This window comes from Tiliqua scincoides, chromosome 5 (assembly GCF_035046505.1).
Source record: "Tiliqua scincoides isolate rTilSci1 chromosome 5, rTilSci1.hap2, whole genome shotgun sequence".
NCBI classification, from domain to species: domain Eukaryota; kingdom Metazoa; phylum Chordata; class Lepidosauria; order Squamata; family Scincidae; genus Tiliqua; species Tiliqua scincoides.
Window position 1 is genome coordinate 32,912,404 of NC_089825.1, and position 7,239 is coordinate 32,919,642.

Genomic DNA, 7,239 nt, shown 5'->3' on the forward strand with positions numbered 1-7,239 from the left:
TTCCAAGATGTTTGTAAGCCACTTTGAAGATCAAAGTGGTTGAAAGGTGGGATATAAAGAGCCAAACACTGAGCTTCTGTGACTGAGCTTCTACCAGTGGCTGCCTTACACTGAATCAGACCTCTGGTCCATCTTCAATAGTCTCCAAATCGGAAACCGCTGTGTCCCAGAAAAGCCCTCCCCATCCAAAGCAGTTCTTACCATTCTGTCATAGCGCTGCGTTTCTTTCATGCTGATCTGGGCAAAGGGTTGCAGAATGGTAAGCCCTGCTTTGGGGGGAGGGGGTCCCAAACCCCAGATCTAGCCCGCAAGCTGGGTTTGGAGAGTCCTAATCTAGATCAGTACATTCAACAGCTCCTCAGAGTTTGACCAGATTTTTTTTTTCTCTGCCCTTCCTGCAGATTCTAGGGATTGTACCTAGGACCTGCTGCATGTAAAGCATGTGCTCTACTAACAAGCCACAACTCTTCCCCAACCTGATAGTACAATTAGATCCCAATCCTATGTACTTCTACTCAGAAGTAAGTCCCATTAGAGTCAATGGGGCTTACTCCCAGGAAAGTGTGGATAGGATTGGGCTGTTAGACATTTTTGTTAAGGAAGATGCATTTAAGGTTTTATTAACAAAAATTATTTTGCACAGACCTGTACAGATGTAGTCTTGTAAGACCTGGCCTTGGGAACATACATACCTGGCAGTACATTAATGCCATCATCAGTCTTCCTCTTTCCCTGTGTCCACCTCTTTCTTTTCCAATCCAGGAAATGGAAGGAGGTAATGGGGGCAAGTTGGTGGGTAGAGGTGGGCAACCCCACACCTATTTGCTGCCTGAAGCAAACATTGGTCTCGTAGGTGGGTCAGCCATGCCTATCCTTGAGGCTAATTCTTGCCTTTGCCATGCGAAAGATGTCAACGTGGGCCTAATCACCTGATGGCATTCCCTTTGCTTCAGTGAACAACAACTAAAATGCAATGTTTGCTATACCTCCGGATGGGTTAATTCGAAAACCCCTCCACTCATACTGAATTGACTTAAAATTTGAGGTGGGAGAAACTTCTCCTTTTTTTGCAGATTTCAGTGTTCTTCAAATTTAGAAGTGCAGAAAGTGTGTTTTTATTCAAAATTTACATTATAATATAATCACATTAGAAGTGTACTAGGTAGATAATATAGGTGGTGTAGTGTCAGCAGACAACATTCATTATCCATGCGCTCCCATTAAATAAATAAAAACCAATTAAAAAAATTATAAAAACAAAACTATTTTCTTGAAGATTTTTTTTAAACAAACCCCTATGTTTTGCATTTTTATTTCATTATCACCATTTTCTCCCACCTCTACTTAAAATAAAGTTGAACATTTTCAAAAGACCTCATAACTGCACATAACTTGGCTTACTTTTCTGATCCAGTTCACTGTCCTCAATTTTACAGCAAGGCTGTTACTGCTGTCCCAGCCCAGTAACAGCCCAGCCCTGGGGTAGGTGCCAAAATGGCTACTGCTGCATCTTGCGGGGGAGGGGAAGAGAGTTGTGGAAGCCTCCTCTGAGTAAAGGAACAATTGTTCTCTTACCCCGGGGTAAGCTTCCATAGCACAGAGGGTTCTACTCAGACTTGAGAGAGAAAATTTGCTGGTGCATGTCCACATGGACCTGTGCCATAGGTTCAGGTCCAGGAAGGGGGCTAGGGTTCAGAGGTCACTGCTACTGCCAAACTTACCCCTTCCCAGATCCATGGGCCCTCCCCCTATCCCATTGCCACTCCACACTCCCCCAACTTCTTACTGCCTCAACAAGGACTCCTGGATCCTTCCATCACCAAGCGTTGTTTCATCAAGGGGTGTTTCAATTCCTGGGCCACCAGCCCAGGAATTAAGAACGGTCAGAGGGGTTCCCTGGGCAAAACCTCCTCTTAATACAATTACTTATAGAGCAAGCAGACAACTACTCTGACAAAGTCTATCACTTTAAATGTTTATTAGGACTCAGAATTTAAAAAAAGAAGAGGTACAATTGTAGTCTCCAACTACAAGGTACAATTAGCAATGTTGAAAAAGATTCTAAAACTTTATAACCAGCTGATTAAAAACACTGTACTTATACTATAAAACCATTACAAACCATGCACACTCCTTTGACTATCAGCTAAGCCAAAGTTCCTTTTTTACCACCCCAGAAGTTGTTCCAGTATCCAAAGGAGAGAGTAAGTGGCACCACTCTTCTTGAGGAATTTATCCTGCCCATAACGAAGAGTGCTTCCAGTTAACCACAGTACTCCTCCCATTTGCTACTCCTCTACCTCTGGCATTTTACACATGAGGAGTCTCAACCAGGGTCTGTTGAAGAACTCTATTACTAACAAGAGGAAAGGAAAACTACAACCTCAGGTGAATCAACAGTTCATGACAGAGCTGTTGATGCATGAGGGGCGGCTCCAGCCTTCCTGCTGGGACTCCTCCAGCACACTACTTTGGGTTATGACTGCCTTGTGGCAGTCTCCAGCAGTGGAAAGCACTGTCTCCTGTTGGCTGGCACCAATTGGATTGGGCTGTAAGTTATGGGAAAGCAGTGGTGGACCTCCCATTCACTTTATGGAGTGAATCCTCTAGGCAAGGAGCTTCGCGAGCTTTTAGGACCCTACAGAAGCTTTTCTGAGGCTCCCAACTGTGCTTCTGGTTTTCTGGAAGCACAGTTTAAAGCATCAGGGAACTTTCTGGAGGCTTCCCCAATGTGCCCTGGAGTCACACCATGCGCTCCAGGTAAGTGGGGGGGCGGATTTGCATATGGGGGGCGGCAACATCCCGCTGGGGGGGGTGCCATCACAGACATTTGCCCCGGGGCACAGAGCTGGGGAAAGGGGATGCGTTAGGAGACTGAGGTCAGGGTGGGAGGGAAGTGTTTTGGGGGGCTTGGGAATATGCTAGAATTTTTTCTCCGTCTCAGATTTGTAATCTGAGCCAGAGCACAATTTGGGGGATTTGTGATGCACATGTCTTCTCTGAGGCTAGTTGGATGAGACCCCAAAGCTCATTTCCAAGCACGAGCCTGGTGTGTTCCACTGTCAGTTCGGGCTACAATTGTCTTTTTGGTTTTGCATCTGTCTTTGCAAGCTTCACCCTAATTACCTCTAAACAAATGAGTTTGTTTCATCCAGATTATAGTGCATTACAAGCAGAGAACAGAATCAACAATGTGCCCTTAAGGTACTAAAGTAGCTTTGTAAAACACACCCACCTCAGACCACAGAGATCTGAAATGACTCATCCAAACTTGCAGAAGGCAGATGAAAAAGGTAATCTTGGTCCTTGGCAGGAGTGATGGGAATTATTCATCCCCACTCCAATCATCCTGTCAGAAAATGGCACTGTGGGATGGACCTAGGTCATGATGGGTTCAGCTTAAGGCACTATTGGTAGGAAAGGCGGATACGTGTGGCGTCAGGAATGGAACACCACTTGGAGCGATTCATGCTGCAGATGCCGTTAGCACAAGAGATGGATTATTATTGCATTACTGACAAAGGAAGTCCTTCATCACGGACGGAATTCAGTTACAATATATAATGATAGTCGTTTAAATGGTTTTAAAAGGGATAAGACCAATTCACAGGAGCTTGGTCTATTATGGACTATTATTAGCCTTACAGCAGTGAGGTCAGTAGGGTTGGTGTCACCCAGTGTGGGGCAGGAGGGGGCGCAGTGATGGGTACAGGTGGAACGGGGGTGGGGAGGGGGTGATACAGAGTAGGAAAAGGGTGGTGACAGCCAGAAAAAAACTCTGGGCAGGGAGGGGGGAAGGCAGCAATGCTATCCCCAGGATAGCATGGCTGCCGGGAAAAGGAGGAAGGTTTTTACTAACTTGCAGCCAGCACTGCAGTTCTGGGAGGCCCAGGGGGGTCTGGGGAGGCTTCAGGTTTCCCTATGCCTGAAAGAAAGAAAGAAAGAAAGAAAGAAAGAAAGAAAGAAAGAAAGAAAGAAAGAAAGAAAGAAAGAAAGAAAGAAAGAAAGAAAGAAAGAAAGAAAGAAAGACTTGGTTTTCATGACAAAACTGGAAGTGCCTTTTTCACAGTTTTGCAGGCATGGTGAGCCCCCTGGACCCCCCCCCAACCTCCCAGGACTGCAGCGTTGGCAGAAAGTAAGTAGAAAACCCCTCTCTGGACCCTTGCAGCAGCATGATCCTGGGGATTGCGTTGCTGCCTTCCCCTTCCCCCGCATGCTCCCAACTCCTTTGTCGAGTTTGGGAAATACTGTTATTTTAGTTTGAAGAAGAGCTTCCATTGGCTTTCAATTTCAATATCCAGTGGAAAGGGAAAAGAGCTACAGCCCCTCTGCAACCCACTATGATTTTGTCACTTTCTACAGCCCACACTGGAGCACTATTTTTTTTTTTTTAATCAGAAGACACTAGGTCATGTTTTGCCTACAACATAACATGTTGACCCAGAGTCTGGTCTTAGAAGTGTGCCTATCATTTCAGCATGGTGGCATCCCATATGAACAGTGGTATAGTTATGACCAAATGAAGCTGTGATATTCTGAGTCAGATTACTGGTTCAGGTAGAGACTCTTTCCAGTAGCCTGCAGGGCCTGCAGTTCAGTGAAAAGGGCAAATACCGTGGGCGTGGAGACTTGTGTGCAACTAGGACCACACACAAACCTCTCTGCGGAGCTGACATGGAAGCAGTTGCTTCTGGTTTGCTGGAAGCACAGTTTAAGAGCCTGGGGAAGCTTCAGTAGGCTTCCCCATTGTGTGCTGGAGTTATGTGAGGCTCTATGTACGCCAGGTAAGTGTGTGTGGGGGGGGGGAGATTTGCCCTATTTCCAGCCATACCTGGTGATAACAGGATTTGAACCTGGGACCTTGCGCATGCAAAGCAAATGCCCTTCCATTGAGCTAGTCCCTCCTCTCAAACACAGGGAAGGAGACAATGTTGGATGAATAGATGATGTTGTAACTTCTCATACCAGTACTCCTGGACCACAGAAAGGTATAGTTTTTGCACAGACAACAGCCATATCACCAGCCCACTTCACTTGGTCTCTCATTACCTGAGTGCATGGAACTGGCAAAAATATTTCAAAGGAAATGGAAGAAGCATTCCATACTCTACAGTGGGGGTGCCCAAACCCAGGCCTGGGAGCCACTTGTGGCCCTCAGGGGCTCCCAATCAGGCCCTCTGGGAGCCCCCAGTCTCCAATGAGCCTCTGGCCTTCTAGAGACTTGCTGGAGCCCATGCTGGCCCGATTCAGCTGCTCTCAGCATGAGGACAACTGTTCGATCTCTCACCTGAGCTGTGGGACGAGGGCTCCCTCCACTACTTGCTGTTTCACGTCTGTGATGCAGCAGTGGCAGTGAAGGAAAGGCTAGCCTTGCTTTGTGCGAGGTCTTTTATAGGCCTTGAGCTACTGCAAGACCTTCATTCATTCACATAAGTTCCATCTCTAATAAATTCATTTATGTAAATTTATTCAAATTTTATATGTAAATTAATTCTTTTCTTCCCCGGCCCCTGACACAGTGTCAGAGAGATGGTGTGGCCCTCCTGCCAAAATGTGTGGACACCCCTGCCCTACAGTGATGGAAGCTCTCCCATATTTTATAGCTGAAAACTGAGCACACACAATTATAACAGCAGTTCTGGCCGCAGCCAATGAGACACCACATATCCAGTTCACATCATACATTTTGTTTTTGATATATGCTGAGCTGAAGCAATAAAGATGTTCCTATTCAGGCTGTACACAGTGGCATGTAGTCTGAAAATAAATTGCTTCTCCTGTTTATGATATATAGTAGTAATCCTTCTATATGTGCTTCTTCTGTGAATCGCACAGCACCATATATACTGCAGTTTAGTCCTCTGTTCTAAAGCACTGACTCTTAGTTGTACAACAATTCTGTGCAATGCAGCTGCCGCCTGGTGTGTAGTCTCAGCCAGTGGATGTGCTCCCTTGAAATCTTTGGCGCTGAAGCCTGGTTCATAAATTGAATTAGAAGTAAAACCTCCCATGGCTACTTAATTGCACTCACAATAAATAATCCAACTGTAGGGGGCATGAAAGCACCACCGAACAGTTATGATGTATTTTCTCTGAGGCTGCCAGATTTCTGGCTTTCACCAGTTGGAACACTGTTGCTGAACCTCTTTCTACCTTTGAAGTTTTTCAGAAACAGAACAGGCAAATAAATGCATCCCGAAAAGGGCAGAGTCTTTGGTGAAGAGCAAACCTCAGCAGCACTGCAAAAGGAGGCTGATCGTGGACATGGCTGAATTTAGAATAATGACATTAAAATTCATGAGCACAACCTGCAGGAGACTTCTTTGCAGCTGCAGGAACATGAAGAATGCCCCTGGGAAATTTCACTCGCCTTACAGAAACGTGTCTCACCTCCCTTGAAAATGCTCAGATGTTTTAGCTTGGGAGGAACCCTGAAATTTGCTTTGAATTTCACTATTTCCAAATGTTGGTGCCAACCCTCTGTGCAAGCCTCAAACACTGAAATGGGAGCAACCCAACAGCACAGGTGCCCTATTGTGTAATACTCATTTCTGTAAGGCTTACATGGGAGAACGTCTGCATGGCCTGTGTCCAAGATTAACTTTCGGAAGCATTACTTCCACACCCCCTGCTTGCTAGCAGACAAACCAAACACACTTTGTTCTACTCTTGTCTCTTGCCATCAGTTTTAGCCATCAGCTCTTCAACCCTCCCCCACCCCCCAAGCAGCTTCTTTAGGACTTGTGTGCACACTGAGTGCATCTTAGAGGCAGCTAAGCACACTTCACAGTAACATTTGCATAAAATGTCTGGGTGAATAGCAGTGCCAGATCCATCCTTTGGTTGGCAACCTTCAACCTTCAGTCTCGAAAGACTATGGTATAAGCCTACAGCACCTGGTATTCCCAGGCAGTCTCCCATCCAAGTACTAACCAGGCCGGATCCTGCTTAGCTTCCGAGATCAGACGAGATCGGGCATGTGCAGGGTAACAGTTATCTCCATAGAAAATCTGTCTCCAAAATTCCCCTGCCGAATACAGCACAAGCTGTGATGGCTCTGCTGCATCGGCACAGGGAAATTTCAATAGGGTTGGACCCTTAGAAACCAGGACACATGAGTTGTATTCAGTGGCGTAGCTAGGTCATTTGACAACCGGTGCCCATAAATTTTTGTCACCCCCATATGACTTAATTAATTAAACAAACACATTTTATACCACTTTCCTTTAATGCAGTGGT

At 45.8% G+C, this 7,239-nt stretch overlaps 1 pseudogene; it reads right to left on the reverse strand.

The window, feature by feature from the left end:
* Positions 1 to 6,884: 6,884 nt before the first annotated feature.
* LOC136654527 (5S ribosomal RNA) lies at positions 6,885 to 7,007 on the reverse strand (annotated as a pseudogene).
* Between the last annotated feature and the right edge of the window lie 232 nt (positions 7,008 to 7,239).